Below are 24,377 nucleotides of genomic sequence, written 5' to 3'. Positions count from 1 at the left end.
ATAAATAGATAGGTACATAGGTAAGTAAGTAGGTAGATAGATAGAACTTTTATCTGGAATTGCACCATTCAGGTGACAGACTGAACTCAGCCTATAGAAATCTTTAAACAGAACCACAAAGAGTTTGGTTTTTCTTTTTTTTTTTTTCTTTCTTTTTTCCTTTACTTGTTTTTGGGGGGTATAAATAGCATTTAAGATATTTGAGATAAAAATACAGATTTAGGGGCTGGGGTTGTGACTTAGCGGTGGAGCACTCACCTGGCACGTGCAGGGCTCTGGGTTTGATTCTCAGTACCACATAAAAATAAATAAATAAAATGAAGATATTGTGTTCCACTACAACTAAAAAAAAAAAACTTTTTAAAAAGTACAGATTTTATTGGTGTGAATATACTTTGTATACAACCAGAGATATGAAAAATTGTGCTCTATGTGTGTACTAAGAATTCCACTGTCTTATATACATAAATTTAAAAATTAATTAGAAATACAGATTTTGAAGTGTTCTTGGGGAAATAAGAAGTTCTGGCACCTGGATCTGCATTTTGAATGGCAGTAGTCAGCCATGGCAGTGATCAGTGAACACAGACTGCATTTTTCTATTGTCCCCACCACCGCCAGCAATTTCACATCACTGTTTTCCATCAACAACTGGTCCCTGCAGACATTTGACTATGAGATATAACACAGACAGCTCTGGAAGGAAGAAGAGAGACGTATCTATAAGAGGTGCTTGGATTCAGTGAAAACTTTGGGCTTTTCCTTTTTAAATACAGGATTAGTTGAGACCTATTTATATGCTAACTAATCAAGAGGATAATTTTTGAAGAAAAGCTAAAACATGAGCAGGGATGTGATGTAGAACATGGATGGGCCCATAGGCCTTGTATAAATGGACAGACTCTTCTGGAGAACCTAGCTGCACATAAAATGAAGCTATGATTTAGGGATATGACAATGAATATGAGTTAACTATAACTAGCTTGAGAGGGACAGTCACTGAAAATTCCATGCAGTCTATTCAGATCTTATGTTTGACATTAAGAAGAAAAAGAAACCCCAACATTTTCAGTTATATGAAGAAACTAAAATTCAGTTTTCTAAGAGTCCCAAAGCATTGTTTCTGTTTTTTTGTTTATGATGAATTACACCCAGCAGTCTTTGCTACTATGGTATGCTGTAATGCAAAGTACCAAAGAGAGCATGTTTGGATAAATCCAGATACATCAACTTGAACAAAAATGAATTTTTACTTCATGAGGATATGTATATATAGACATATACTTTTTACCAAGACTTGAAAACAGATCATTTTGTGCTGTTTAGGAGTCTTGATTTACAGACTATCTGGATTTATCCGGTAACCACCGAGAACATTACTTGAGTGGCAGTTTCCTGTTAATTAGTTAAGTTGTAGACAGTGGCAGAATTCTAAAGAGTAGACTTCAATTTGCAAATGCTAAAAACTAATTCTCTGATGGTTTTGTTGTAACACCCTGTCTCCTCCACATAAAAACTCATAACCAGTTAAGATGAGACTTCTTAATCTAAAAATCAAGGTCATCCACAACAAAGCTTGATTTATATTAATCATATAACTGAAAATTCAAAATAGTCCATTATGGCCTTGTTTATTTGGCAGATCAAATTGTTTGCTGGAATGGTTTAGATTTGAGATTTGATTGTTCATTTTTATAATAATGATGGCTAAATGTTTCATCTACCTTAATGCCTCTGTTGGATCCACATATGGCAATATTGAATCATTATTAATTCAGTCGTTGCAATAATTAGAGTCTAACGACTTTTCCAAAAAAAAAATAATAATAATGTCTGGAATCATCATGAGTAGAATACTGTGATTCTTTTTCCTTTAGAGAAACTAACTCTTGTATTATTTTTAAAAGGTATTTGAAAATGAAAATATTTTCTTACTACTATGACAATATTAATGATTGTAGCCAAAATATCAATGTTCCTTTAGATCCATATACCCTCAATAGAAAGATCATACAATACAGAAAGAAAAACATATATTGTAAGATGTGACATGAGAGTAAAAGGAGAGACTTTTCAATCAATCACCTGCTCATTTTCAAGAAATACTTTTCTGTTATATTGAAACCATGCAGGTCAGTCTAATGTAATCTCATCTAGCAATCAGTACAAATGATCTTAAAATTTCTCTATTTCTCTTCTGCATATGCCTCTGAAGTTTCCCTAAAAAAGATTTAGTGAAATTCTGGACACAGTATGCTTTTTTTGTTCTTTAGCTCTTTCAAAGTGATTCACAAAAGAGAATACTAAACAGTCTTCCATGACCTGGTGGGCACAGCAGGTCAGAAGTACTAAGAAGAAAAGTGAGATCAGATAAAGCCCCTTGCTCTTCTATGCACCTTTAAATTTTTCTCTCAATTCATTTTAATTTAAGCAGAATTTTGTTCCCACATTCTTTTCTCAACACAATAATATTTCTTTCAAAAAGGTTTTGATTCTTTACCAAAAGATGAGAGAGCAAATGAGAAAGTTATTGAAACTGAGGAAGAGTTATGATTAAGTTTTAACTTCCAAGACTAGATAACGTTTTATAATTCTCCAGATTCCTAACATTTCACCTCAAACATGTTATAACTTTCTAGACTTTTCAGAATTGGTGGCATCAGCATATCCATCCATTTTCATCTCATGAGGGATGACTCAAAAACAACTCACCACTATTTGTCTCCTTCCTTCCTCCCTGCTCAAGCCTTTGTCTCTTTATTAGTTTTCTATTGCTACTATAACACATAACCAAAAATTCAGTGATGGAAAACAGCACATTTATTACTTCACAATTCTGAAGGTTTGAAGCCTACTGCAGTTCTCATTAGGTTAAAACTCAAGCAATGACCTTTGATATTATTGTTAAATATTAGTTCTATTTCATTGCCCTATTTTCTTCTTCAGACATTCTATGAATACATTCATTCTTCCTTGCCTGTTTTTTTCATTCACTCTAATCTTTTGAATTTTATATTAATTCTCCTATTTTTATTTTTTTTTTCGTTGAAGCTTATCAAGTGCTCAGTCAAATCAACTTTTCCTTGAGCTTTTCATGAATTATTCTGAGATGGTTTCTCTTTTATTTATATTTTTAATATGATTTTGCTGCCTTCTTCCACCTCTTTTCTGAGTCCAGTGAACTTTCACATCTCCTCTCACTGTTGTCCATCAAGACTTTGTATATGTAAAGATGTATGTACATATCTACAGCTGCTTCTTTAAAGCTGCTTAATTAAGGTCATGCAGGGCAGGGAGACAACTATGTTGCTCATGCCTTCTACTTCATTGTTGGTTTTAAAGACAGAATATTCATCAGCTACAATAATTTCCATTTTGATCTTTTATTTTAGTTTCATAAAGTAGTTTTATACAGATGTTCCATGCAGTTTTCTATTCTATTCAGTTACTATCTTCTGATATTTTCACACACAACAGTTTTTTTGTAGGCCAGTGTTGGAAGTTCAGGTGGCTTTCTAGGATTTCTTGTTCAAAGATCACCCTCCTTTGTGAATATGTGGAGTTTCTCTAATTAATGGAACCATTTTGGGGGGAGAGAATGTTGAAGATGGTGAATGGAGATACTTCTGGTTTTGTAAATCTCTTTACTTCTGTATGACCTTTAAACTCCTCTGCTTGATATTCTCTCTCTCTCTCTCTCTCTCTCTCTCTCTCTCTCACATACACACACACACACACACACACACACACACACATACTTATTATTTTTAACCAGTAAGACTTCAAAGACGCTACACATTCCCAGTCTCCCTGCTGCAACCCAGTTTCCCTAGTCAATCTTCCACCACGGGTTCTATGCACTTCCATACCTTTTTCCTTTTTTCATCCCAGTACCCTGAAGTCTGATCAAAAAGGTCTCTGACTTGTTCTCAGTGTTTCTTCACTCAGGATGCTGAATATCTCCTCTATCTCTTAATAGGTGCAGTTTTAGCCATGCTTATCTCTATTAAGTTTCCATATACCTTTCTTATTTCCTGCCCATTGTCTGTGGATATACAGCCATGTGTTCTGAGGATGAAACTGTTGACTTGTCATGCTTACTTCACTACTTACACATAATTGGAAATTTTCAGTAACCTTGGTTCTGTAATTATGCTGCAGGTATTGGTTATAGATAATTTTATTTGCTCTTCTTATTGACCTACATGCATGAGTTTTGAGAATATATGTAATGAATTGGTTTAGGCAACGGCCATTACCTGTAAAAAGACACAATCAACATTATCTCTCTTTCCTTTTAACCACTTGGTATGGAAGAGGTAATTAACATTAAAGAAAATAACTGATCCAGAAGTCTAGGAAACTAGCTCTCCTCAAGAAAATATCTGAAACTGTATCGTGCCTTATGGTTCCCATCTGGTGTGAGTTGACTCAAGTCTCATCCATTCTTGATTTTTTTGGTCTACTTCTTCATCTCTTTAACTCCATGTGTTCCATTAGTATTTTCTCCTAAATGTATCTTTCCACCACAATCCTAGTTTGTTTTAACTGGTTTCATTGGTTCTTGCAACTGACACTCAATTTATGTACCTTTTTACTTGGGAAAGCCTGTAAGATTTCTATAGCACTTCTCGCCCTCCCTACTACTCAGAGCTTTAAAAAGCAAGTAAATATTTTGAAAGTCAAAGTGCCTTATAAAGGAGAAGGAGAAAACTTTATCATTCATTGTAGAATAAATAATTCTAATTGGTTTGGTAAACGTGATAAAGCAAGCACATATGAATCTCAAGTCCTTTGTTACTGTTTTCCTTATATGTCTATGTTGTGGGCATCTCCTTAATCACAAGTACTTTTTAACTAGAGCTAAAATAGTGCTCTTCAAGCTCTGAGATCACCAACTCTCAAGTACCTTTTCTGAATTTTGATGTCTAAAAAAGTGTTGATGTATTTCAGTCTTTTCTTTGAGAATCATCATCCCTCCATCCATTCTCTCCCATTTTGCACTCATTTCATTCTTGCATACATTGAATCTATTTTAATATCAGAGGGGTTTTCTGCAATTTTAGACAGAGATTTTCTGTTTAGCCCTTCCTATCTCACTGTTTCCTTCTCCTTCCCCTCACCCCCTACTCCTTCTCCTTCTTTTTTAACTACCTAATCCAACCAGTTATTTTTCATGACCTCAAAAGCTCTGTAACTGGGAGAATCTCATCCTGTCATCACTGTTCTTACACACTTACTTCCACATCTACCATATCCCACTTTTTAATCATATCATAAACTTCTCCCAAGCCTTCAATATTCTAATGTTCATTTTCAATCAAGATGGTTGAAAGAAAAAGGGGAAATGAGTAATTAAGTGGGAATAGAAAGTTGTAAAGCAGTAAATTTCTACTGTCTAGTCTTTTGTATGTCCTGAGAATATATTCAATAGCAAGAAAGGGAAATATGGTTTTAACTTTCAAGCATCTGGGATGAATCTTAACATGAGACTAATTTGCTACAAATTAGTCATTTAGACAAAATCCGAAGAAAGATGTGTATTTCCAAGGCCAGCAAATTAGAGAAGACAAGCATTAGAGATACAGTTCTACCCTAGGATTTCTGACTTTGCAAGAAACATGTAAAAACTGGAAAATGAAAATTGGGGGAAACACAGAAAGGTGTTTAGTTGCTATAATTACATTATTCTATTAAAGCATGCAGTGCCCTCAAATATTTCAGGGAGCATAATGAGGAGTTTTCCAGGAGGTGCTGAGGTGTAGGGACAACTTATTTCCACTTGCGTCAGAGCAATTTGGCCCTGCTTAAAATAAAGGTAAATTAACATTCTTCCAGCCTCTACAGGGGACCTAAAGTATTTAATAGAATTTGTTTCTTTCCCCCAACATGATACACATTTGGTAGAGCTACTGAGCTATAAAAATAATAGTCATTGTAGGCTTTCTGCTTCTGGACACATTAGTCCAGTTCACTTTCAATTATTCTGACTCCTCATTAGAGAAAGGATTTATAACTGCTAACAGCATATAAAGCTTTCTCTGATCTAGATTTAATTTAAGCTAATTCCTAGCACAGTATGAGCTACTGTATAGTCCTTGGAATAAGACAACTTAAATTTCATGCAGTTAGCTACATACAAGCTGTGCCAAGACCCATTTGCCATTTGCCATTTGCCATTTTCTTTGTGTATGATCTTAGTTTACCAGTTTTTATTAAAAAATAAATAATAATCTGCCAGCTTATGGAATCAAGTGTTTAAGCCAAGGAAAAATTTGATTAACAGTCTACACATCTTGTAAAATGGTGGAATAAACATAATTCCAGTTTCATATGCTCTTTATTTACATAAAATTCATCTCTAAGTATACAGTAATCATTTTAGTCATTTATACTCCAATGCTTTTCACCTAAAATAGGATGTTTGATGACACATTAGCAGATATTGTGGAAAGCATAACTTTAATGTTAGATTAAAGTAAAGTTAGATGTGTTTAAAAATTCCCCATAACTTTTATTATGATAACATGTATTATGAATCTCAAAGAGTAATGTGGAGAAAGCAGTTATTCTCCACTTAATTTGGCACCAATATCCTCTTTTTAAAGGCACTGGTTAGCTCAAGGACCACCGAATATGAGTTGCAAAATGTTGACTAAGTTAAAACAATTTCATCTTAAAATATATGAGAGTGGACCAGGTCTCTTTCATTCCCTCAACATACCCAAAATCTCAAGCTCAAGAATGACTATAATGCATCACACCTAAACTGAACTCAGACATTTATTCAAAACATATATAATGAAGCATTATCATTCACATATGAAGTATGATGATCCTTAGGAATAATGCATGATGAAAGTAGCTAATTAAAAAAGATTAAAACATAGACCAGACGTAGTGGCACATACCTGTAATCCCAGCCACTTGGGAAGCTGAGACAGGAGGATCACCAGTGAGTTCAAAGCCAGCCTCAGCAACTTAGTGAAGCTCCAAGCAACTCAGTGAGACCCCATCTCTAAATTAAATGCACAAAAGAAATGGGAATGTGGCTCAGTGGCTGAGTGCCCCTGAGTTCAATTCCCAGTAACTGCCCCCCAAAAAAATGCTTATATGAATTGTTTCTTATTTGTGAGAAGACAGCCAATGCAAAAGAAGAGAGATTGAGGCAATATTTGGAAAGGGTAACACAGTAGTTAGCTAATGTTCCAGCTGAGACTCTTTTTTTGTTCCCAAAAGAACCAAAATTTGTACTTCAAATGAATAACTTAATCACACTGGATGGAAGTGGAGGAGAAGGCAGAGAATTAACTAACCAAAGCAAATTGTGGACAGTATTTGCACTCTGTTGTCTCAGTATGATAATTTCCTCACTCTGATTTTCATACTGAAGACTAGTTTCTTCTAACTGGTTACTTCTAATTGCAGATTTTGTCATAGTGTTTCTTTTTCTGTTTGAGTTTTTAAAATATATTTTTGTTTTTAATTAACACATAGAAATTACACATACTTACAGGGTACAGTGTGAAATTTCAGTACATGTGTACATTTTTCAGTAATCGAGTCAGGATAATTGGCATATCTATCACCTCAGACCTGGACCATTTCGCTGTGCTGAGAATCCTAAAATTCCCCACTACTAGTTATTTTGAAAAATCGCATTAGTTTTTATCAATCGCATTTACACTATTTACACTATTGTGCCATAAAACATTAGAAGTTATTCCTCTTAACTATACCCACTAAATATTTGATTTCCATCCATACTTCCCTCTGGTAATTACTATTCCATTCTCTACTTCTTTGAGGTTGACATTTTAGCTTCCACATATGAGTACAAACATTTGATATTTTTCTTTCTGACCTATTTCATTTCATATTATGTCTCCAACTGCAGCCAGGTTGATGCAAATGACAGAATTTCAGTCTTTTTGTGGCTGAATAATACTCCATTGTGTATTTATGCCACATTTTCTTTATCAATTCATTCATCAATGGTGGATTCCATGTTTTGGTTATTATAAGCAGTACTGCAATAAACATGTGAGCACAGATGTCTGTTCCACACACTGATTTCATTCCTTTGAGTATATACCTAACAGTGGGATTGCTAGATCATATGGTAATTCTATTTCTAGTTTTTTGATGAAATTTGGTATTGATTTCCATAATGGCTATACTCATTTATACTCCCACCAACAGTGTTTGAGATATCCCCTTCTCTACAGCTTGGCCATCATTCTTTCTTTATTTATTTTTTGTCATTTTAATAATAGCCATTTAACTGGAGTGAGATTTTACCTCATTGTAGCTTTGATTTTCATTTCCGTGATCAGTGAGGTTGATCATTGTTTTCATACACTTGCTGGTCATTTGTATAGCCTTTTTAAGGAATGTCTATTGAGATCACTTGCCCATTTCTGAATCAGATTATTTGGTTTCTTTATGTTGTTTGTGTTCCTTACATAATTTAGAGATTAATATATTGTTCAATGATCAGTGTGCAAATGTTGTGTCCCATTCTTAGATTGTCTCTTTACTCTAATGTTTCCTATGCTGTGCAGAAACATTTTAGCTTGATATAATCCCATTTGTCAATTTTTGCTTTTATTGCTTTTCTAGGGTCATAGCCAAAACATCTTGCCCAAAGTTTTGTATGTTTCCCAATATTTCATTGAAGTTATTTCAAAGTTTTTGTGTTATGTCTATGTCTTTTATCTATTTTGAGTTGGTTTTTTATATATGGCAAGATATAGGCATCTAATTCATTTCTTTTGCATATGGATATCCAGTTTTCCCCTGGATATTTATGAACAGACTTTATTGAACAGACTTTTTCTTTCTTCAGTGTATGTCCTTACTGCTTGCTTCAAAAATCAAATGTGTAGTTCTATTTCCTGTTTTCTATTCTGTTTCATTTATCTGTGTGCTTGTTTTCATGCCAATTCTGTATTATTTTGATTACTGAAGCTTTTTGGTATGTTTTGAAATAAGGTGTTGTAACAAACAAAGCTTTGATCTTTTTGCTCAAGATTGTTTTGGCTATTAATGTTACAAATTTTTAGGAATGTCTTTTTCCAGTTCTGTGAAGAATGTCATGGGCATTTTGAGAGAAATTGCACTGACTCTGTACATTACTTTGAGTAGTATGGATATTTAAATATTATTCTTCCAATCCATGAACATTGATGTCTTTCCATCTTTTGGTATCCTCTTCACTTTTTGTATTAGTATTTTGTAATTTTCATTGTCACGCTCATTTTTTATTAGATAAATTTATTCCAAGGGGTGTTTTTTTTTTTTTGGTAGTAACACAAAAATGGAATTGCTTTCTTGATTTTTTCCTCAAAAATTTCATTATTGGTGTCTAAAAATGCTACAGATTTTTAAATTCATTTTTGTGTTCTGAAACTTTACTGACTTATAACTATTAAAAGTTTTTTGGTAGATTCTTTAGGTGTTTTATGGGATTCATTTTGATGAAGACATATAAAATGGCTTTGTACCATAGGGAGAGATCAAAGAGACGGAAATTGTGTATGCTTCACTGGAAAAGAAGTAATAGAAAATGAAATGAAGAATAGGGGAAAATGCAAGACATAGACCACTGCCTCGGGATCATGATCCCTGTAGTGATAGGACCTATGAAGGCAGGAGCACCTTCCAAATCTTGGTGGCAAGGATATAGCCAAGAGCAAGAACCTAAGGAAGAAAATCTTAAACAATGTGCCAACTTCCCAATTTTTCACACAAGTAGTCTTAAAAATATAAAGAATAAAAATACTTTCTTATTTTTTATTGCATTTCAAAAGGTAAGAGTACCCACTCTTGCTCTTTCTATCCCATGTCCACTCTCAAACGATACAAAATTATTTTTCATAAGTCCAGAAATTCAGAAAGAAAAAACAGACATTTTACTAAAATTTGTAATAACAGAGTGTGGCTTACAGTGGCAGGGAATGCTATGAATTCAAAAACAAGCAAAACTATCATAACTATGTAATAATCATTACCATATTAAAGCTGACACATATAACATTTGTTACATATCATGAACTGTTATTCTAAAATGTATATTTACTGTGAATTCAAGTCCATCTGTTAGATTCCAGGTTTTTTATTCTAATAGTTACTATAATTTTAAAACCTTTTCTGAAACTTGAGTTTTAATTGCCAGCAGTTGATAGACATAATTAATTCAATTCTTAACTTCGAAATTAATCGGTCATCTTGCATCTTGTGCATATATATGGTCAATACATTACTTCCTAGTTTTGAAAAACCTATTCCAAAATTCATAGGCAATGCCCACATGCCATATGGAGGTATTTAGAGCTTTCTCTTACAGAGCAGAGGAGCATTTTTCTTCTGTCAAGATGAAGCTGAAGTGGAAAGACAGAAAGGAAAAAGTTTGATTTGGTTTTTGTTTATCTCAGGAGTTCTCTGACAATCTACTGAGCTGCTGTTTTATGCAGTGAGACTTTGCAGACCGTGTCAAGACAGCTTGCAGACAACTCATTTTTTATTTAGGAAATGTGCATTTAATGGCTTCAGTGTCTAAGGTTTCCTTTGAATCAAATTTTGTAGTGTGCTAGCTTTGGTTTCATTTCATTTGAAATTTGGCAGTAGAGGAGTTGTGAATGAAGACTCTCTTGTTTATGCACTTTTCTCTGAACACAGGAGAGACAGGACATGAATTAATTATGACTCCATGTGAAACCAATAACTTGGTGACTGAAATCTCGATGTGCTTTAATATATTTTATTATGGTACTGTATACTGTGATTTTATTTTCCGTGCCTTTTTGCTGTTTATAGAGCTTTACAAAGACTTTATGTTGGTGCAGTTTAATATTTTTTACAGGTGATAATGTAAGCTTATCTTATACGAATGCTTTTCTTAAATGAAAGCACAAAGACACATTAGTTTACAGAGCACGTGTGTTTTAGATTTTAAAATCAGTTTTTTTCCCTCGATTTTTTTATTACTATAAATTTCCTCTATTAAACGAATAGTAATCATAGAACACCCATATTAGTTATACATCCAGTGTCTTCTAGTTACATATATTTTGATGCCCATACTTGTGACAATTTCTACATGAATTATATGTTAGTAGTAATGCTCTGGAGATATTAGTAAGTCCATTGTCTCTTATTTCATCATCAAGAGCGTCAAATATTTTTTTGAAGTCAGTGAATTCTGTACTATAAATCGAATTTCAGAAACATAACAATGAATAAGAAACCATCCCAGGGACTTTTGATATTATTGATCACAACTTCTCATGATCATGCTGTGTGGGTGGGATCTTTGTCAGAGGCTATTATATAATAGTTGATGTGACTCCCTCATTGCAGGTTCTCAAGTTTTGAATGTCTAATATGGGCACCTTGATTTTTTTTTCAAAGATTCAAGTAATCCTCTGCTAAGTGCTATGCTGTTACAAGCAGAAAATGGAATGATTTTAGAGAATGGGTAATTAAACTCTACCACTCCCAGACAATATAACTAAAATAACTGTCCATGGTGCTTATCCTGTCATTAATTTAGGACTTGTATTGCTCTATCAACCTGAATACACAGATGATAACACAAATGATAGAACAAGAATATGAAGATATGTTTCAGTGTCTATTCACCTTTGATCTTGAAAAATAAGCAAGTCATATTATCTCCCAGTCATATGGCAATGTTGACAACGTCAATATAAATTCTACATATTTTCTGTAACATAACAAATAAAATGAAACTTTAAATTTGTTAGGCATCTTCATTTTGGCAGTCACAGATTTAAAATTAGAATTAGCTTCTACCAATTTAGAAAGGTAACCATAAAATCAGACATGGGACGATACCATGATTCATACATGGGTTACATGGCCCAGTGAAGAGTGATTCTGAAGTAGAATAGTTGATTTTTAAATTAATATTTATATTTTTGTTCAGTTATTTTATTATAGGCAAATGAAGCATAAATGATTCATTAAATATGCAATGAAACCTTTGCATTACATCTATACAGTGAAACATTACTATCATATTCTTTAGGAACACAAAGAAATTCTACAATATAATGTCAACCTGTAATAGCAATATATCAAGTGGTAAATGTATTATGCTTCTTAGAGGTTGCAAGGGACAGGTGCAACATTGTTCTTCACATTGGAAGGTTCTGTCATGTCCTATATCTCTGAACTAGAAGTTTTACCAAGGTAGGCACTTGAATTCCTATAATATTTATTTCCCACATTCTTCCATATATTTTTTTTTCTTACCAAGGATCATAGGGAGTTGTTCCTCTCTGTCTACCAGGTCTGAACAAAATATTATCAATTCAGTGGACCATAATGATGTACAATTGAATGAAAGAAAATCAAAGTCCCTGTGGACTAGATTAAGGCAGATGGTTAAATAACTGATACAATCCTGAGGCAGGACAATAAAAGTATTAGTATCCTTGACAGCTGAAAGTAAACTTCTAATGTTCTTTCCTAAGAGATGTAGAGAAGCAGAATTAACAAGATAAGTAGTTGCATACAAAGTACCAAGGGATATGTTGATTTGCTTTATCAGTGAAATAACATCTGGAATAGCAGCTGCAATTAGCATTACCACCTGATTAAGTCTACAAAAATCCAGTTATATTCCAAGATTCATCTGTCTTCTTCAGTGAGATAGTGTAGTTGAATGAAGATACAATGAGAATCAATATTCTTGCACCTTTCAAGCCCTTAATGATGACTCTACCTGCAGGAATTCAATATGGCTTTTTGTTTGCTTTTCCTATCCTGCTAGGCCTCACTCCACAAGACAGGAAACCATTGTGGGGATTCTGCTATTTATTGGGTATGATTTGGGGCCAATGCCAAAGGTCTCAGTCAGTTAGAGCATACTGTTTTAGCTCTGTTGTCCACTATGATAATCTTTCTCCCTCCATGGTCTCTGGCCAAAGAGTACCCACTTGGTCTCTGACTCCCTGGGATGTTCTACTTGTTGCAAAGAGCTCATTTCAATTAAGAGTTCCCATTGCCATCATTGCCTACAGAGTACAGCAATATAGACCTTCTCTTAGAAATTTTAAAAGTCTGAAAAGATGAATTGAAAAGTCAAAGATTGCTACTTAACTGATCCCAGTATGTTTGAATGAGAAAAAACTTGGAGGGATATTTAGAAGCCTAAGATATCCAGCTTTAGAGAAGAACCAAAAGTGAGAGTAAACTGAATTGTGTCCAAGTGCTTAACTTTCTGTGATCACCACCTCTGTAAATTTATAACTAAACATGTCATAGTGCACCTAGCTGCTGTGGATTAGAATAATAGAGAGTTGGGAATATTCTGGATATGGAATGGGAAGAAATGTATAAAATGGATATTTTGTTCATTAATACATCAATCTCTCCTATTCTTTATCCATAGTGACCTTTAGTGTATAATAGCTACAGCTTCACTCTGCCTTTCAAACATCATATAACTTTGTCTTTAGTAAATACTAATTTTATGTATTCAAAAAAGTGGATTCTGGATGTTATGGTTTGGATATGAGGTGTTGCCAAAAAAGTCCCAGTGTTTCTGCATTAATATTCAGAGTAAAATGATTGAATTGTGAGGGCTGCAACCTAATCAGTCTCTCTGAGTTTGAATGGAATGGTCACTGTAGGCAGGTGGGGCGTGGCTGGAGGAGAGGGTTACTTGGAGTGTGCTCTGGAAGGGTGTATCTTCTCTATGGCCCCTTTCCTCTTCTCTTTCTCTGTTTCCTGACAGTATCATGAGCTGATGAGCTGAGCAGGTTTCCTTCACTGGGCTCTTCTGCCATGATGTGCGGCCTCATCTTGGGCTCAGAGCAATGGCGTCAGCTGTCCATGAAATGAGGCATCTGAAACCATGAGGCTCAAATAAAGCTTTTGTCTTATAAGTTGCTGACTGTGATGTAAAAGCTGACTAAAACACTGGGAAATATAGCTTCTAATATACACATATTAATAATAGGCTATCCAGCACACCAAATGAAGGAGTTCACTGTGAGTCAAATACTGCTAAATCTTTTATACTTAATATTAACTAAATCCCTATAAAATAAGTCATAGTGCACCTAGCTGGCATCTTTATTTTTATTTGAAAAATACCAAGGACACAAAATGATAAGATTGAATTAAAATGTCAAGAGAACTTTAAAAAATAAAAATATAAAGAATATTTATTTTGACTAATTTAAGAACTACAAAAGCTCTAAGATTATTGTGAAAAGAATTGACAGACTGGTAAACAGAATCACATAGATTATCCAGAAACAGATTTTCACGATTTAGTAAATGATGAAAGTAGCATCATAAATCTGTTGGGGATGGGAAGGCAGAGAGACATAGGAAATAATCAATAAACAACCCTAGAAAAATTAATTGCCTCTTTAATGGAGAAAATATCACTGCTCATTTAACATCAAACAAAAAAAGTTAACTCCCAATTAACGAAAGTATGAATTTAAAGTAAAAGGATTAAAACAAAATTATTTGCTCAATGCTTTAAAAATTTCAAAGTACCTTTTTCAGCTTGCATTCTTAAAATTTTTTACTTTGAAAATTTATAACCATGTAAAGAACAGTGGAATAGTGTGATGAATTCCTGTGTAGCCTTTATCAAGCTTCAACTATTATACTTTACACAACCTTCTGTGACATTGATTAGCGAAATTATGCAATAAAAAAATTCCATATTTGTACACACATATAGTGAAAAAAGGTAGAAAAGAACCAAAAACTCAAATGGCTCACTTTATAGGTTTTTAAAAAGTTCATGCAGAAGACATCTATAGTAATTAGCTAGATAATAGTGATTATTACACTGCAGGCATCCTGCCTAAAATTCAACAAAAGTTAAAAATTACAAACTCTACCATTAAATAAGAAAACATCTACAAATTTAAAACCCAGAGTGAGAAAAATATCTCTCTGAGTTGTGGGTATAAGCCAGGAACAGGAGCAGTAAACAGGATCCTCATGAGCAGCTAGATCCATTTTGGAGAAGAGCAGAGTGCTGTTCTACAAATCAGAGCACTTGGAGAGAGAAATAAGAAACAAAAATAGTGACACAGAAAATACAAAACAATCATAGTCTGCAATAGATACGACCATACATTTAGGAAGACAGAGAAGGAACAAAAATCTATCAGAATCAATGTGAAAAAAGTCAAGAGACATTACAAAATCAAAATGCAAAAGCAACAACTTAAATATGTGTGTATATGTGTGTGTGTGTGTGTGTATCACAAAGAGTTAGAAACTTTAGTGAATGAATAGAACTCATTTTCAATAGGAATAGGAAAAGAAATATCATACTTAGAAAAAAACTTGGCAAAAATTGTATGCAATCTATATGGAGAAAACTTTGAAATCCTACTGAGGCATATTAAAATCCTTTTAAAAATGGAAACACGTAGCTCATTTGTGAAAATAAAAAATTCACATTGTAAGGATTTTAATTCTCTAATTTTATCTGCTGAATCAATAAACCTGAAGCAAAATAATTTGAAATTAAAATGTTAACTTTGACCTGGCAAAATAAATATGCAGAACTACCAAGAAAATTAAGAAAGTTGAAGGTAGAATTTCTACAGAACATTAAAATATTACAGATTTAAATAAATAAGGTACAAGTGAAATAATGCACCCATGGCTCTACTACAGTCTGTTAAAACCCCCTAGAATGCATATTAACTCTTAAATTTCCCTATAGGTCAAACACTAAGAATTCTGATTTTCTAGGTCTGGAGTGGAACATGAAAATATTTTTTTATAGTGAGATTGCCAGATGATTACAACATAAGTAAAATACAATTTTCCTCCCCTTAGATAGTCTACCAGTTTAACTGAAGAACTCTATTTGTAGTAGATAACATACCAGAGAAGGCCCTCTGCATACTAAAATTAGCCATACTGCTGTATTCATGGAAATTTGTTTCCATAGTTGAATTCATTTCATTCTTTCTAAGGACTAAAGCTAAAAACTGAGAACTATTCATGCCTATTCACATCAAACAATTACCTAATTTAATTAACTATTTTGTTAGCTCATGAAACGTGAGTTCAAAAGGAGGTTTCTAATAAAACTAAATGCCTTAGAAAAGCAATAAAAATAAATTGCTAATAAAAACCTCTTTTGAACAGGTGTGGATAAGAAAACTAACAAAATGAGACACACTTCATCAAAAAAATCTAGAAGGATTCTGAGATTGATCATGAGTGTCTTTTCTTAAGATCTTGCTTGCCTCACTTTAGAAAAAGACTTATAACTCATTGTAATATATATATTTCACACACACACACACACACACACACACACACACACACTTCTCTAAATACAAGATTGATGACACAAATATTAAGAATAGATAAATAATCTGAAAAATGTCTGAAATCTAAATGAAGTTTGGTAAATGAATGTGCATTTATTAGAGTCTGTAAACAAGTCAAAATAACACCTGGCATTTTGCCAGGGGAATGTTAGAGTTTGTAAACAAGTCTGGATGGTGCCTGGCAAAATGCCAGAGGGAGTGGTTTGAGAAGTAACAAAAGCGAGCCATTAAGTGTGGAGATTCCTTATTGGTTGAATGATGTATCTAGTTTATGCTAATTAGATAAGCTGTGTGGAATGTATAAATACTGCTCCTGTCCTGCAATAAACGGCTTCCACTCCTGCTGTATCAACGTACACAAGTTATTCGTCACCCCCCGGTTATTTTGCTGCAGCCGGACTGCGGCATGCATTTATGTTTTAAATTAAAACATTATAACATTATTATTTTTTTATGATTGTCTAGTTTAACTATTGTTTTTTTAAAAATAACAGACCAAATACTATCTCCAATTATATCAACTAGGGAACATATTCTCTTGGTCCAAATATCACAGCTTAATATACTGAGGAAAACATAATCTTAGGGGCTTAGGAAAAGGTCCTATATTCTCTCCTGTACTAAGTATAAAAGGATGTTCATGCTTTGGGGGCTCCATTGGGATCAGCTCTGCTGAGACCTCATGGCAGAGAGAGTGGAGTTTGTTGTAATAGTGCAGTATGCAGTAATAATAACACCTGGGGAAAGGAATTTTGACAGATTAATCCAAAAGGCTGCTAGAGCTCAGGAAGGAAGCAAGCTGTGAATACCACATAGTGACCTGTAGGACTTACATTTTAGTAAACAAGGGAATCTCCCTGGAGTGCACTTGGGGAAAAGACAACAAAAATATATTACTTGGAATATATACAGTATGGTCCTATGTTGAAAAGTAAAACTATGTATTGCTGCCCTCAGCCAGTGCGGGCAGCTAAATTAATTCGCTTGAGTGAAATTCCTAAGCTATCAAATAAAACACAGACACACAATTTACCTTTAATTTAAGCCCCGGGATGACTCCTCTGCCTTCAGCCTCAAGCCCTCCAAATGGGAGAGCAAGGAGAGGAATGAGAGGCTGGAGAGAGAGCTAACATGTTCAGGCGTGGTCTTTTATAAGAGGTGCCACAGTCTGGCTGGGCACAATTCAGGAGCCACTTGTCAAAAGAAACGAACTTTATTTTTAGAACCACACACGCCAAACAAAACAGCTCCTCAGGAAAAACCTTCAGAGCCCAACTGCCACCACAAGCCTCTCCCCCCACTCCTCCTGCTCTTGAGGCCAATTAGCTGGGTCGCATGGGCAGAGCCAAAAAAAGTCCCCCAATGAGCAGCTCCGCAGTCTGAAAGGGCAGGGAAACAGCCCAATGAGCATCACCGCAGAGGAGCCAATCAGCTAGAAGTTGCTGGGGCTGCTGTGAGCCAATCATCAGCTGGCAGTCTGAAAGTTTGCTGGGGCCCCTTCGGCTGTGGCTCTCAACAAAGGGGAACTCTCCTTCTTTATAAATTTCCATCCAATAAAGGTCAAGAGGGGCGGGGTTACAAGGATAGGTAAGGTAACTCCAGTAACTCCCTGGGCTGTAGGAAGGCACGCCTACTAAGACACATTTTGCGACATTTTTACGACTTCCAAGATGGGGCCCCTGTCTAGGGTCACTTGACTTGGCCAGATCATGGGAAGTGACCTACAGAGCCTCACCAATCAGAGAAGGAAAATGCTGGTCACATGGTGTGGTGGCCTCCCACAATGTATAACAATTCATAAATACAGAAATGTTTATAGAATTATAGGTAGACAAATACAGTTATTATTAAAAATGGTGAACAGAGTGATTGAATTATGTGCAACTTAAGTATTTTTTGTATAATTTTCTGTTTTCCAATTTTCCTATGATTGCAAATTAATGCTTTATAATATGTAATCATTTATTATAGGTTAATACAAAGTTTCTTGTTACTTTTCTTTGGTAGACAAAAAATCATGAAAAAGAACTGGTGCATTATCAAGATCCTCTGGAAAAACATTGGTTAGGACAGTTCCAGAAATTCCAAAACTACTGAATTTTCCCATTTAAACTAGCAGTTTAATATATAAGGTTCATTATTATGTGCAGTTTTGGGCTTCAAGTTAAAGACAACAAGTTATAAAGTGCATATATGCCTACCAATTGAACTAATTTTTGAAAAAGTTTGCTTATTCTTTCAACATATAATTCTAAAATTTTCATTTTTAATCATCTTACTGCATAGATTTTATAAAAAACTACTTTGCTGGTAGAATTTTATCTTTTATTTACCATCCAGATGCAATAGAGAAAACAATTTAAAAAAATAAAAATTCTGAGCTATATAAAAATATTGCTAACATAACATTTATTCTCCATTTAAATAGCAATGCAAGCACACTGTACAGGAAATATTTCCATATGGCATGCATAAACACCCTGGTTATTGATCCCTTAAGAGTTCCTGTGCTGTAATATATTTGAAGACTTGGAGAATATTTCTTTACATTGCTCACATTAATACATTTTTCTTATTTTATACAACTTTTTTCATGTATTTTACTTTAAATTATAGGAAGTGTCCATTACAAATTTTTATCATATATTACTCTTAATCACTATCAAAATTATTAAATATATTAGATTATTAAATAGTATTTACTTTTGAAACTAGGAAATTAAGTTTTTAAAATAACCCAAAATACATGTGTTTATAAGTGAACATTTGTGTTTGTGTGTATATCTATCTACATATGTATGTATGTGAACCTATAGATATAAATATATACATATGCATACAAGAGATGACAAATTTTGTGTTTTAAAAAAAGCAAATTATGACAGAGTAAATATTGAGTAGAGAAAAGAGACTGCTAGGAAGGATTTGCAAGGGGAGAATCAAGGCAAAACATGTCAGGCTGGTTTTCTGTTTATATCTCACTTCTTGTCCAATTGTTGATCCTTAACATAATATTTCCCATTGTGTTTTGGAAGTTTAATCCCTGGAGATATTAGTAAGAAAAAATATGTTTGTGGTCAAGATACGTGAGAGGTGAGAGGAACCTACATAGTAATAAACTATGTGGCTTTTGATACATTCCTTTCTACGTGAATCATGCATTTATTAGAATATGAAAAGCTCTACAAAGTTCTTTTCAAGTACAGCCAAACCTACATTGAAATGGAAACTTCTACAAGGCAATACCCAATAGTATGTGTTAAAATGCATTATCCAATCCCTTCTTTTCATTCTCACACTTTTTACACAATCTATATGTTCTAACAATAGCATTATTTTTCTTAAGATTTCTTCTCATTCTTACTTTTTAAATGTATATTTATTTTAGTTGTAAATGGACCTTTATTTTATTTATTTATATGTGGTGATGAGAATTGAACCCAGGGCCTCATACATGCTAGGCAAGCCGTCTACCACTGAGTCACAACCCCAGCCCCCTCATTCTTATTTTTATTACTTGAAACTTTCCTATATAGTTCTTATTCCTCCATGTCTGTATGTGTTTGCACATGCATACATATATACATATGCATACAAGAGATCACAAAGTTCATGTTTGGAACAGTAATTCATAGCAGAGTGAATACTGGTAGGAAGAAAAGGGAGAGTAATTTGTTCTCATAAATTATACTCTTAACCACAATCAAAATATCTTGCATGCATATATGTGTAAGTATATATACTCACATTTTTCACTATTTCACTTATTTATTGTACATTAATATTTATTTAAATACTAGACTCTATTAATTAAATTCCTTTAACATAATTCTCATTCCCCTTCATTCCTCTCTTTGTTATTCTTTTCAATACCCTGAGAACTTGTATGGTTCTTACCTTTTGTTTCAGTTATTTTTTTCCTAACTTCTTCACTTTGCAAATTCCTATTTTTAGCTCCACACACATGCACACAGAGTTAGGTATGCCACCTTCCTTCTGATTGTTTTCCTTGTCATATCCTTTTTTATAATTGCCCTTGGATTCATCTCTCATGCTATAAGCTCTGAGGCAGAAACCATATCTGTCCTTTTTACTGTAATATCCATAGAATCTATCCCATGGAACAAAGCATTTATAAAATATTTAATTGTTGAATGAATAAATGAATGGCTAGATAAAGCTGAAAATACAACTATATTCTTTAAAGACTCTTAAACAATTTTAAACAAAGAGTGTATCATAAATATTTCATTGTTTGAATAAAGTTGCTGATGTAAACACTTTCATTATTAGGTAGGTTTGACCTTTTTATGATTAAATAGTAATTTCATCTCATGCTCTTCCTCCCTATCCCATTTTGAGTCACCTCCCTTATATCAGAGAAAACATTCAGCATTTGTTTTCTAGGGATTGGCTAACTTCACTTAGCATAATCTGCTCTAATGCCATCCATTTCCCTGCAAATGCCATGATCTTGTTATTTTTTAGTGCTGAGTAATATTCCATTGTGTATAAATGCCACATAAGAAGTACAAATGCCAGCATGAGAAGAAGATTACCACTAAATAGAGAAGAGAGGTGGGAGGGAAAAGGAGGGAGAAGGGGAGTTGCATGGAATATGGAAGGAGACCCTCATCGTTATACAGAATACATGTATGATGTTGTGAGGAGAAAAAAAGAAGTGTGTCACATTAGATTGGGTAGAGAGAAATGATGGGAGGGGAGGGGGGATAGGAAGGGCAGCAGAATAAAATAGACATTATTATTGCTGTATGTATATGGGTGACTGTATGACCAATGTGATTCTGCAACGTACACAATCAGAAAAATGAAAAATTATACCCCATTTGATTCAAATGTATGAATTGTCAAGATCATTGTACTATCATGTGTAACAAATAAAAAAATGAAATAAAAAAATAAATAGTAATTTCATAATAGAGACTATTGATTTCATGAAGAAAGGTAACTTAGTTGTCTTGGTTTTAAAAGGTTTTATAAATATATATCTGGACCAATCTTTTTTAAAGAACTAGCTTTGAACTAATTGAAACACCTAGTCAAGAACAGTTAAAGTACCCAAACTGTTTTTGTGTAAAGCAGAAATTATTTGCTTGTTAATACAGAACATCAGAAAGGCACCAAAAAAATCTGAAACAAATATAAATTTAAAACCATCAATGTTTGAATGAGAAATATATGGTTAACAACTATATTATATGCTTGACTTATTTAAAATAACAAATTAAACATGTGTAAGAGCCCAAAATTTTTATTTACTAGAAATAGATTGTGTTCTATTTGCAATTCAGCACACTAGAATTTTAAACACAGAGAAGAACAATGTAACTTTAAAAATCTTCAAGAAATGCATCACTTCATTCCAAAAAATATTAAAAATTTATTAAGGCCTGATAGGTTGATTCATTTGGGTAATCAATAATTAATCACTCTGAAAGCTTCAGATCCTTTACAAATATCAAAGACTTTTAATAATTGCTTTACAAATCCTAAGTAGCATAGAGTCTACAGACTTCATATATCATGGGAAATGAACACAAGTTAAAAAGATGAGTGCTTTAAAATGAATAAGCTAAACCCCAAATGTTCTTATTTTGAAATGTTTGCTATTATAAAAGAGATCAGTGTAATGACAGGAAGGTAGAAATAATATCATCTCTGGGCACAGATGGAGCATATGTATGAGCAATAGTGCCAACAGAGCAAACCCACTGCCAATTCCTCTTTCAAAAATACTAAATACGCCTCCAATACACAATTATTCTTTCAAAATAACTTACTCAAATTAAATTCACATTTTTTAACCACTTTAGCCATTTGTATTTGCCCTATTCCCCAATTATGTAAGAAATGTCAGAATTAGCCATATTGTGTTTTGACTCCTTCATATATTCATCTTCCTATTGTAATAAACATAATTTTGGAGATAGTAATTATTGGTACCATATTCTACACCAAGAACTTTTTACATATACAATCTCATTTAACATTCATAATAATTTTTGATAGATTTTATTAGCATAAATTCCACTGTAAATTAATAAGTAATGTATAAACATTTCAATTGCATGAAATATGAAGTCACATTATTCCAAATATAATTAAGTGGCTAGGTTGAGCCTTTAAAATTTCTGGGAGGAGGGTCATAACACACAATATAACCATCCTGGTCCCAACTATAACATAGTATCTCACCTGGTAACAGTTTCAACATGTCTGACAATTCTGATCCTGCAGCTAGCTTGGACTTCTAATGAAGACTATAGGCATCTGTACCAGGACACTTTGAGCGTCATTTTTGTCAATCTGATATGGATGATTTGGGCTGAGAAAAAAAAGAAATATTAAGAGCTTGAGAACTTTCCTTTTTCTACCCCTTTCTCAAATGCACTTATCCGTATCTTACTCACCTGGTCCTTTTGTTCCCATCCAAATCTGCATCACCGCTTCTGTACATGCAATTTCTTTGCAAGTAAGAGAAATCAACATTAGTCAACTTAAACAAATACAAGAACGAATTTAAAGTAGTTTATTATAAGGATAGATTTGTTCTCTATTGACACCCAAAGTCAGAACATAGGAGTAACCTGGAATAAGAAAATGGAGTTCCATAGCAAGCAAAGAAACACCTCCCTCTGAGTCTCACACCTCTACTTCTGTCTGAAAGTCTGCTTCATCTGTTGTTACAGACCAGCTTTCTTTGATTGAATTTCTTGTGATAGACATAGATATCATTAGTTCTGCAAATTATTTCTGTGATTTAAGAGATCAGACAGAATAAAACTGGAATCTCGAAGAAAGAATTTATAGATATCTCTTGGATTCCAAATACTTTTGTGGATGTCGTATTCCAAATACCACAATGACTCTGGCTTTTGAGAAAGCTACAGAAGAGAAGGAAATGAATATGTATAAACGAATAATGTCGACACAATATGCAACGTGCAAAACTAAAGTGCTTACTAAGGGTTTTCTTATTTCCCCCTACAATCAATACACCCCATAGGCAGCCTCATAACTTACAAATCTCATCATGGAGTTTCCCTGTTTAAACCTTCCATAAATTTCTCTTGTATTCTAAATAAAATTTCAACTCATTACACAGCTTACACTTAAATATATCTGATTTCATCTCCTACTATTCCATCCATTGTTCCTGCCACAAGCCAAGCATGTTCCTATGACAAAAGACCTTTGTCCTCACTATTCCTTCAGCAGGGAAGGTGGCAACCTTACCTCTTGGCCAATTCCTCTCTGTAATTCATTTCATTCAAAATGCACCTCCTCATAGAGACCTTTCATGCCATAATATACAAAAGCACCCCCTCTTTATTCACTCTATTTTTAAGGGCTGTTTAACTCTCTCATGGCACTTGTCACACACATGTGTACTGTTTATCTGTGACTCCCATAAAGAATCAGTTCTGGGGCTGAGGTTGTAGCTCAGTGGTAGAGCGCTTGCCTCACATATATGAGACACTGGGTTCAATCCTCAGCACCACATAAAAATAAGTAAATAAAGATTGTATTCATCTACAGCTTAAAATTTTTTAAAAAAAATCAGTTCTATGTGAGCAGGAATCCTCTGTTTTCTCCACCACTCTGTGCCCCTGAATGGAGTCACCAACATCACAGGCATTCCATAAGAATCATAGAGGAATGTGAGTGAACAAATGTACCATCCACTTGACAGAGACAGAAGGGTACCCTGGACCAATTCCAAAGACTCATAGAAAACTTCCTAGAAAAGAAATTCTTCTTGTTCTTTTATACTTCACACTCAAATTTTCAGAGGCCTCCCAAACTATGGTTTCTAGACTGTATCAGATTCAAAATTCAAATGCTGCCTTTTTGACAAATCCTAGATGAAAGTCTCCCTCCTGAAAAACATGACTTGTAACTGAACACAATAATCCCAAAGAAGTCTGCCCAGAGCAAACAGTCAGATTATGTACTCCTTATGAGCTGTTCCTTGAATTTCTATTAGTTCCAACTGAGGATAGG

This window comes from Marmota flaviventris, chromosome 3 (genome assembly GCF_047511675.1).
Source record: "Marmota flaviventris isolate mMarFla1 chromosome 3, mMarFla1.hap1, whole genome shotgun sequence".
Classification (NCBI taxonomy): domain Eukaryota; kingdom Metazoa; phylum Chordata; class Mammalia; order Rodentia; family Sciuridae; genus Marmota; species Marmota flaviventris.
The sequence above is the reverse complement of the archived record's forward strand: the minus strand, read 5'-3'. Positions refer to the sequence as shown.